This window comes from Vitis riparia, chromosome 11 (assembly GCF_004353265.1).
Source record: "Vitis riparia cultivar Riparia Gloire de Montpellier isolate 1030 chromosome 11, EGFV_Vit.rip_1.0, whole genome shotgun sequence".
NCBI classification, from domain to species: domain Eukaryota; kingdom Viridiplantae; phylum Streptophyta; class Magnoliopsida; order Vitales; family Vitaceae; genus Vitis; species Vitis riparia.
The window spans coordinates 6,050,157-6,061,130 of NC_048441.1; the positions used below are offsets into that span (position 1 = coordinate 6,050,157).

At 43.6% G+C, this 10,974-nt stretch overlaps 1 pseudogene; it reads right to left on the bottom strand.

Moving 5' to 3' along the window:
* LOC117925669 lies at nt 1-1,357 on the bottom strand (annotated as a pseudogene).
* Nucleotides 1,358-10,974: the final 9,617 nt, after the last annotated feature.

Below are 10,974 nucleotides of genomic sequence, written 5' to 3' on the forward strand. Positions count from 1 at the left end.
ATTACTAAACTGTCCAATTCACACGCTTCAAAGAGATATAGCCATGTTAATGATGCCCTATGACAGAACAATGGTTGCATCTTCTTGCAACTTTTCCTCCTTCAAGAATCCAGAAATTCAATCAAGTGAAACCTTTGTCTGAGCCATCATCGAGACCAAGTCGCTGTGAGCTGACCACACTTAACAAGATTAAAGAACCAAAGGTGATGGCAGTAACAAAAATTGGGCAAGCTCTAGAAAATGAATGTAACAAAAACCAGCGAGCAGAGAGCTTTCCGAAGCCACTGGAGCTTGTTCTAAAGGTTTGCTCTTAAGAGTTAAGCAACTCATGGCCCATCCAAGTAAGCTAGCATTTCCTGGCATTGATGAGGTTTACAACCCCATGGATTCCTCCAACTTATGGATTTGGTTCAAGCAAGAAGATCCAAGTTAACATGACATATGGAGCAATCCTAACACAATGGACAGAAAATCCGATGTGGAATTTTAAAGGTCCTCCATATTTCAATGTTTTCATGGCATGATTCAAAGAACTGGTATACAGATACTTCCCATTGGCATCAGGTTGCATCCTCTGTATTTGAGTTTTAACATAATCAAAGGGTAAACTAAATGCTGAAGCAAAGAACCTCGAAACAACATTGGGCCCCATTGCAGTACTAGTTTCGCCTAAACCAAGGAAATCCTTGAAAAACTCAACACTTTGATCATAGGATGCAAACATCTCCATGTTCAATGCCATTGCTCGCACTGCAATAAGACCTGTGCCTTGCCAAAGTGCTAGAATCCATTCATCCGCAACAATATAGTCCATGGAAAGCATTTTTGTAATTCTGGCATCGAGCAACAGGTAAAGTGGCATCAGCTTGCATAAGAATGAGTGATGAATCTGGAGGACTACCAACAGTTGCTCCACTAGCTCCAGCAGTCACGCCACAAAGAGCTTTCTGATACAGAGGTAATGGTTTTCCATCGTTAGCAGCAACAACTTTATTAGTCAGGACCTTGAACGATCCAAGTCTTGTAGTTGTATACGTAGCTTGCCTAAGCAACCTAGCAGACAATCCCTTGTGGTAGGCTTTAATGGCCTCATTTTGAAGCATTGTCTTAGTAATACAATGATTTGCATCCCATGATCAAGCTTGTCAAGAAAGACAACTTCCATTGCATTTCCATGGTAGCCTAAGGTATTGCAATGCTTCATTCCAGTAGATTAGCCTTGGTGTCTCACCCATAGGCTGGTTTCAAGACAGATCAATAGTTTTCAGGTTGGGAATCTTCAAGCAGCGGGGTTCTTATAGATGCAATAACCAGTTGTCTAGGACTGCGATTCCTGCCAACAAATCTTTCCACGCCAGAAGTTGTATGAGCTGATCTGCTGGAGGGATCATGCGCCACTTCCACTGATATTTGACTTGTCATCTATAAGCAAGAATGGTTAGATGAAACCATGTCTGACGATTGCTCACTGATCTGTTCCGAAAAAAGCATGTTTTGTCTGATCAAAAGAAAGTTGTAGTTTTCCCTCGTAGAATTTTGAAAGTGCACAAGTAGCAATTCTGAGCATATACAGCTTTGCAAGCTAGTTCAATTGTGCTAGCAAAGGAAGTAGAGCTCCATTGCCAAGGACAAGATCACCGCATCTGAAATCTCATGATGCCACCAATAAGCTTGTTGTCCTTTTGAAACCCAGAGCAGATTTCTTCAAGAATTAGACCAGGGGAAATAGTTATTGGATAGTACCAGATTATCAATTAGTTTCAACCGTGACATAGATTTTGGAATTGAACCGGTAAGCCTGTTTGCACATAGATCCAAAGATGTTATCTTCTTGCAAAATGAAAAGGTTTAAAAGGACCTCTCCAGTTAATTGTTTTCCCAGTCCTCTCTTGAAACAAAATCATTTTTTATAAAATCACCATCTGGGCAATCGTTGGGCATTATGTCAGAATTTCCTTCACAAATGAATTTCTTGGTAGTACCACTAGTAGTCTCGACAGTCAAGCTCGCTAAATCATCTCCTTCACTATCTTGTTCAAGTGCTCAATAGCAGCAAGAAATTCCCCATAGTCTATTGTTCCACTATTGCCAATGTCGGCCGCATCCAATGTTGTGTCATCCTTGAGAATCTTTCCAAATGTAATCAACTGATAACATTGCTCATATAGTGTCCACTAATCCAGCTTGCACAGCCTTAGCAAGAGGTACTTTTGAATGAACTCCAACATATGACATAGTTCCAGGAGATACAACTGAAGCGGCTCTAGTAGTGGTTGGAAAGGGACCTATCCTAACCTCTCAGCTATTCGACCAATATTTGTGTCCCCGGGACAGCAAACTGATGAAGTGTTAATAGCCTCACACTTTCCACACTTTGCATACATATTTGCCAATGCATTCCCCAAGAACCAGCCCAAGACCATCCCTCTCTGACTGATAAATCCATCAATCCACTTCCCCAGATCAAGTGCATCAGAAAACTAAAGAGAAAGAACAGAGACCCGAACAAAGGAGAACCAGAGAAAACCAGAAAAAGCAAACAAACAATATATGAACCAAGAAAAGCCTCATCTCATGCTCTTTCAATGGGCTCAGACTGGTGGGAAGAGTACTAGCAGATTCAAACAAGAAAAAGTCAACCAATATCTTCAAATAACGCAAAATGAAATGGAGCTTCACTGAGTTCAAATAATACTAAAAAGAACAATGACTGAAACAATAACAATGGGCATATGAACAAACCAGAAATCAGCAAAACTCGTGTAGCCTCTGTCATCCATAACCAAACAAGCAAACAAAGCCCCAAATAGCAAGAGGAAAAGATGAAGAACAGTGGTAGTGAAGATGAACAAGAGATACATAGTAAACTTACCTGAGAACCCTCTAAAGATTCATCAGAGAAACTTTGTGAGAGCCCTCTTCTCATACATTAATGAGAAGCGGAATTTCCACAATAGCCGCTTCTCATATCCACTCAAAATCCTGTGGGGGCTTCAATGCATGAATAAGCATCCCGACAACTTTGAACATGTGATTCAGATTCTGCCAATTTTTGAGAAACTCTAATGCAAGAGTAAGAATGCTTGGATATCATACTTGACTTTTGACTGACAGGGAGACCATTTTTTGTCTTAAATAGTCCGCCTTCAACTTGGTTTTCATCTTTAATGATGGCATTCCTCTCAGCATCTTAAATTGCAAAAGCATTCAGTTAAATACCAACAACCATTCCAACACGATGTGCTAAGGTAAGACCAAAGTAGTTAGCTTCTGTCAACCACTCCTTGTGGCCTTGAAAACCTTCTGGTTTAAGCTTCTTAACAGCAATAAGCATTCCTAATATAGGCTTTACAACAAGAAGTTTTGTTCATCAATCCATCTTCTGAAAACACAGCTAAATCCTCCTTCACCGAGTAGACTATCCAGACGGAAGTTTCTAGTGTCATTCTTTAGTCATTAAATGAGAAGACTTTCAAACTCTGGGACGACAATGTTCTACCTTCTAATCTTGGAGTGGGAAGACTTTCAGTAGTGCTGTACACAGAAACCAAGAATGGGAGTTTGACAATGATCATATAGGGTAATTCCATCATTGCCAATAGCAAACCTTAATTCTCCATTGCTTCATGTATGCGCCAATGCCCTTGTTCTGGATGCATCTTTATTAGAGCTATGCGTTCTAGGTAAAAGCAAGTTAACATCTGAAGCAGCTGGTGATGACTCCAGTTTCAGCTTACTCGAGAAATCTTTATTTGAGAAACTTATTGGGGACCACAATTGCATTGCTAAATTTTTCCCAACTTACTGTGATTTCAGGAACTGTGTATTAGAAGGATGGCCAATGCTAGGGAAGTGGATGGATTGTTTATCCTTGAAGAAAAAGAAAAGTCATGGTAGAAACTTCTTAAGATCTCTAATGCGGAAGTTCTATAACTTATGTGAAAGAAATAATTTTATGGCATCTTGGATTAGGGCATCCAAACTATACTTATCTAAAGATGTTATTTCCTTCGTTTTTTAAGAATAAAAATACTTCTGATTTTCAGTGTGAAGTTTGTGAACTTGCAAAACATCACTACAACTATTTTTCTCCTCAAGTTTATGAGAAATCTAGTCCATTCTCCCTTGTGCAATGTGATGCGTGGGGGGCTCTCTGGTGAAAACAATTTTAGGTGCTAGGTGGTTTTTTTTTTTTTTTTGATAAGTAAAGAAAATTCATTTATAAAGAGACGCCAAATGAGCAACTCAGAGAATACAACCTATGCAAAGTATACAAACCTATACCCCCACCACCAAAAAGGCCAAGGACATATAAAAGACCCAAACCCAATAGTCCCAACAACCTTACAATGATCCCAACCAATCTATAAAATTCACCAAAGTTTGAGGGCATTCTATTATAAACAGCTTTGCCTCAGACCAAAGTGAGCATAAAAAGGAGTATTTCAATCTCTGTATTGATATTTCATCATCCTTAAAAGCTAATCGATTTCTCGCCTTCCAAACCGTCAAAAAAATATGCAATGGAGCCGCTCTCCACACTTTCCTGTGTTTCTTGCCAACAGGAGAAGTCTGCCAACTAAGCAAAGTCTCTCTAACTGAATACGGCATCACCCAAGACACCCCAAACAAAGAGAAAAGCAACTCCCATAAGACCCTTGTCTTTGAGCAGTGGAGAAGCAGATGATCTATGGTCTCCTCCTTTTCAATACACATGAAACATCTATTCGCCAATGACCACCCTCTTTTCTGAACAAGATCTAGGGTTAGCGCCTTACCCCAAGCAGCCTCCCACGCAAAAAAACTGATTTTGGGCTGTACCCACACCTTCCAAATACAGCTAGATGGAAAAGAAATAGGGCACTCCGCCTCTAGAGCAAGGTATAGAGACTTGGCCGAGAAAATGCCACTCTTTGTTTCAGTCCAAATAGCCTTGTCATCTACGTCTCCAAGGACTCTCTTCCCATGAAGACACCCCAGAAATAATTCCGCCTCCTCCACCTCCCAATCGTTTAGGGATCTTGAAAAACACGGGTTCCAACCCCCCCTACCCCCCTGCACCAATGGATCCCAAACATCCGCCACCCAAGCATCTTTTTCAATCGATAAGGCATAGAGGGAGGGAAACGACTCACACAGAGGGGCATCCCCACACCATCTATCCCTCCAAAACCTCACCCTCCTTCCATTGCCAACAGTAAAAGAAATCCGCGCACCCACCAAATCCCAATCCATCCTTATTCCTTTCCAAAGCCCCACGCCATGCGCCTCTCTCACTTCCCGAGTGCACCAACCCCCTCTATCTTCCCCATACTTCCCTCTAATTACTTGATACCATAAAGCCTCTCTCTCGTTTGCAAAACGCCAATTCCATTTAGATAGGAGTACCTTATTGAGAATGGAAAGACATTTGATCCCTAAACCCCCTTTTTTCTTGCTTACGCACACCACCTTCCATCTTACTAGATGTGGTTTTCGCTCCAAACTGCCACCGCCCCAAAGAAAATCCCTTTGGATTTGCTCTAGTCTTCTTCTAACTGAACTTGGTAATCTCAGAACAGACATATAGTATATGGGAAGATTTGACAATGTACTTCGGATCAAGGTTGCTCTTCCTCCCTTAGATAAGTATTGTCTCTTCCACATAGTCAATCTTTTGCGGAATCGCTCTTCCACTCCATCCCACATTGTCACTGACTTAAACTGAGCACCCAAAGGAAGACCCAAGTACGTGGTCGGGAGGCTACCCACTTTACATCCAAAGTCCAAGGCAAGCTCTTCAATATCCACTACCCTCCCTACTTGAATGAGTTCACTCTTGTCCAAGTTAATTCTCATCCCCGAGACGGCCTCAAACCACATTAGCAGCCAACTTAGGTAAGTCAACTGATCTTGGGAGGCTTGGCAAAACACCAAAGTGTCATCAGCAAACAACAAGTGTGAAATCTGAATCCCACCTTCATTCCTTCCCTTCACCTGATAGCCCGAAATATAACCATTTTCCACAGCCCTTGTAATGAACGAGATGAATACCTCCATGGCAATCACAAAGAGATAAGGCGAGAGAGGATCACCTTGCCTTAAACCCCTTGAGCTTTGGAAAAAACCCTTAGGCGTTCCATTAACCAACATAGAGAAGCTTGCAGTGGATATACACCACTTGATCCACCCTAACCATTTCTCCCCAAAACCCATTCTCTGCATTACTGTAAGAAGAAAGGACCAATCCACATTGTCATATGCCTTCTCTATATCAAGTTTGCACAAGATCCCATTTTCATTGTTCTTTAGAATCGAGTCGATGGCTTCATTAGCTATTAGCACCGCATCTAGAATTTGTCTCCCCTCCACAAAAGCCCCTTGAGCTTTAGAGACCACCTTTCCAACTGCTCTTTTGAGTCTATTGGCTAAAACCTTAGCCAACCACTTGTATAGGCTTCCCACTAAGCTTATGGGCCTGAAATCCCTCAAATCCTCAGCCCCCATTTTTTTTGGGATTAAGACCAAAAAAGTTGTATTTAGCCTTTTAACGAATTTACCATGTTCATGAAACTCCCTAAAGAATCTCATCACGTCTTCCTTCACAAAATCCCACGCAAACGGCCAAAAAGACATTGTAAATCCATTAGGACCCGGGGCTTTGTCCCCACTACAACCTACTATCGCCCCGTGTACCTCTTCTTCCGTGAACGTCACCTCTAAAGCATCAGCATCCAGGTTCTGTAGCTGTTCAAACTGCAATCCAGCCAAAGAAGGCCGCCATTCCCCCGGATTGGACAGCAGGGTTCTAAAGGCATTTACTATCCCTTCACTCATCCCATTCTCCTCCGACTTCCAAACACCATTAATTCTTATTCGTTCCATGTTGTTTCTTCTCCTGTGAGCGTTTGCCATCCTGTGGAAGAAACTCGTATTTCTGTCCCCTTCTTTCAACCACACTTCCCTAGATTTTTGTCTCCACGTAATCTCTTCTAAAAGAACCCATTTTTTGTATTCTTCCCTCGCCTCTCTTCTGGCCTCCATCTCTTCCAACGTCAATCGGTTTGTCTTCTCCTTTTCATCCCAGAACTGCATCTGATCCAAAGCATCATTTTTCCTATTCTCCACCCCTTCCAAAGACGTCTCTGTTCCACTCCTTCAGTTTAGTCTTCATCACCTTTAGTTTTTCAGCCAGAACAAAGCTTGCAACACCATTAAAGTTAGCCCCCTCCCACCAGGCTTTCAATAAATCCTTAAACCCCTCCACCTTGAGCCACATGTTCTCAAATTTGAAAGGGGAAGGGCCATTTCTCAAGCCCCCACCTTCTAACAGAATTGGGAAGTGGTCTGACACTGGTCTCGGTAGAACGCTTTGCCTTGCATGACTAAACCGGCAATCCCACCCCTCATTGACCAGGAATCTATCTAGTCTTGAACGGGTCTGGTTGTTCACCCCTCCACTCCAGGTGAAAGGACCCCCAAACAGAGGCAAGTCCTTTAACTGTAATTGATCTATTACATCAGCGAATCTTCTTATATCTGAATTAAAACTCCCTCCTCTACTGCGCTCATCAGGACTTAGGATAGCATTAAAATCCCCAGCAACACACCACGGCCCATTCCAAAGGCCGTAGATGGCCCCCAGCTCATTCCAGAAACTTTCCCTATCTCTCCTCTTAGTCGAACCATAAACCCCTGTGAAGGTCCACGTAAAGCCATCCTCACAATTTTTAAAATGGCAGGAAATTGAACATTCTCCCTTTTCTAGCTCGATCATCTCCAGCACCCTATTATCCCAAAACACCACTATGCCGCCCGCTGATCCCCTTGAGTCCACTATTTCCCAATCTAAGAACCTTCCCACCCCTATGCTCCGAATAATCCCTCTTGTCATCTCCTGTATTTTTGTTTCCTGCAGATAAACCAAGTCCACCTTATTCTTCTTAATCAAGGCTTTAATCACCTTTCTCTTGTCACTGTTATTTGCCCCTCTGACATTCCAAGATAGGATTCGGATCTTCATTTAATTTTGGAAGAACTGCCCCCCCTTTCTCCTCCAATGTAATTCACGGTCCATTCCAACTTCCTCAATTCCCTTTCGAATTTGGAGGATTCCATTTTTCTCTTCTTCCTACCAGCCACGTTCCTCTTCTTCCCCTTCTGAAGTTTTCTTTCTTTCATTCTTTTGAGCAAAAACAGGATCTCTCCTTCAAAGCCCTTCGTCGGCATCCCGAGACATCAGCTGAACCTAGCCAAGCAACTGGACTACCAACACTGCTCACCCCCTTTGTTTCTCTCTTCCATAATTTCCTGATTATCCCATCCCGCCACTTTCTCTACCTCCTTTCCAACAGTCCCGAGAACCATCCCCGGCGACCCACGGACCTCTTCCTCCCTTCCATCCACCATAATCATTCTTAGAGGGTCCATGTTTAATCCCCCAAAGTCACTGCCCCCAACTGGATCGACAATCATCCCGTCCCCCCCAGAACGAGAAGAAGAAGAATAGAGAACCCTCTCCCCAAACGAAAAAACATCCCGAGGACAAGAAGATGTGTACTTGGCCGCCTCCTCCTTTAGAACTTCGTCGGTAAGCTCTTTGATGTTAAATCCCGGAGATGACGAGCCCTGTAGGACGCCGATCAAAACCCCATCTGGCCACCCATATGCCACTTCCCGACAATCCTCGCGAGCCCTAGCACCATCGGAAACTAAGGGATGAGAGCTAGAGTGCTCGATCCCAGCTGAGCCCTTATGTGGAGCCAACTGGGGGCGGCCCATCTCTTTTGCAGGAATAATTGGTAGTGGGCCTAAATGGGACGACCCACATTCCTCAAGTAGGCTCTCCACAGCTGGCCCCTTTTGGGCTTCTGGCTTGGTCAATTTTATATGTGGGCCTAAGTGATCCAGCCCACTAACCTCTTTGATGGCCACCGGGTTCTCCTCACTGGGCCTCCTCTCCGCTTCTGATTCCAGGGCCCAGCCCGACCTGCCATTAGCTTTAACTGCAGGCCCTTCTTTTGGCAGACTCACCCCACCATCCTTCTGCCTCTCTGCCACTGCCCCTCTTGTCTGTGTCATGTCAGAAGAAGTGGAAGTGATCACCAAGGCTGGTCTGCAGCTACTTTCTCCCTCTTCAGACGGCACTGCCCTCTTTGCATGTTGTCCCTTTGCTTGCACCATTTCCACCGCACAGCCGGCGCGTGGCTTCCCCCCCTCTTCTTCCCTAACCTCTAGCTTCTTCCCCGTCCCAAATCTGCTAGCTGGAATCACATCAGTCACCCTTGGCAACATCTCCCACCAAAGTTGAATAGCGTAACATGTAGTGTCAATTACCACTTGTAGAGAGCTTGGCCCTTCTATCCCCTCCAATTTCACCAATATTCTGGCCCATTGTAGCTCCTTCATTGCATTGGTACCTTCATCCACTGCAACAAATCCCCCACAACAGTCTCCAATCTTTTTAAACACTTCCTGGCTCCAAAGGTGCAGTGGTAATCCCATCACTCTCACCCAGACTTCCTTAACTTGTTCGCGACTCTGATAACATCCCACACTTGGGTCCCATCTTTCCAGATGTATAACCGATTCCTTAAAACACCGAAAGCCTCGTTGTAACACATTATTTGCCTCTGCTTTTAACTCAAACACAAACAGAAAACAAAAGCCCTCCATCCTTGCTATCCTCATTCCTCCTTGAAGTTTCCAGTGCTATTTTTCCCCACTTTTCCATATCTCTCAAGTCAACATCCGTAGCCCCCGTCTCTCCCCAGCTCCCAACCAAGCAGCGGTCCAAAAACTCCCTTCCTTTTGCCACATCTTCTTCTCCCAGTTGGATCCATGCTGCCTCCCCTAGTCTTTTTTCTCTGGGAACTTCTCTTGTGTTCACTACTTCAACGTAGGATCTCTCTTTCTTCCCCTTAGCAGCCCCAACTTTGCTCTCAGTCTTATGGTATGTACATGCTTCCCTAGTCTCGTCTCTTGCCACAATTCCTATTGAGCGAAGTTTTTCAGCCAGCAAGACCCATCCTCCCAAAAAACCTTTACCTTCCGGGAACACCAAGCAATGTCTCTTTGCTTCCGAATCAACCACAGAACATAATAAAAACCTACCGGCTTCGTTTGTTCGACATTCCAGTCTGAACTTCCTTCCTCCCTCCTCCCACCTTTTTACTAAACTCTGCCCACCCTCACCCCTACAACTAGTCTCCACTCCCTCCAACAGCCAGCCCAAGCTGGACTCCCCAAATCTGATCCACGAAGTGAAGCCTCTGCTTCTTTCCACAATAATCCCCCTTGGTTTCTTCCCTAACACCTCCATAGAGATTTCAAAAGTCTTTGAGTCTACTGCAAACCAGCAGCTCCCACCTCTTCCCCCCCCCCCCCTTACCATGTTCCTACCATATTAGCTGCCCTTACTGTTCTTCCATCTCACTCCCAAATCTGGAAATCCAATATCTATGAACTAATGGCTGAAATCCGGCAGTTCATTTCATGAAGTCGAGTCCAGAGGAGTGAGGTTTGGATAGAGAGAGAGAGAGACTAGGTGCTAGGTGGTTTATGACATTGATAAATGATCACACACGAGTGTGTTGGACTTATCTCTTGAAAGAAAAATCCGAGGAAGCCACAGTTTTTTAAAACTTTCACCAAATGATCGAAACCTAATTCCAAACTCAAATTCACATTATAAGAACTGAAAATGGAAAAAAATATTTCTCACAAATTTTAGGGAGGTACCTTGAAAAGAATGGCATTGTCTACCAAATGTCTTGTATTGACACACCCCAACAAAATAGGATTGCAAAGAGGAACAATAGACATTTACTTGAGGTAGCTAGAGAAATGATGTTTCAAATGAGGGTTCCTAAGCATTTTTTGGGAGAAACAATGTTGACAGCCTCATACCTAATCATTAGGATGTCAACTTGTGTCCTTAAGTTTGATACACCCATAAACACCTTGAAAAATGCTTATCCCACATCTCACCAATTC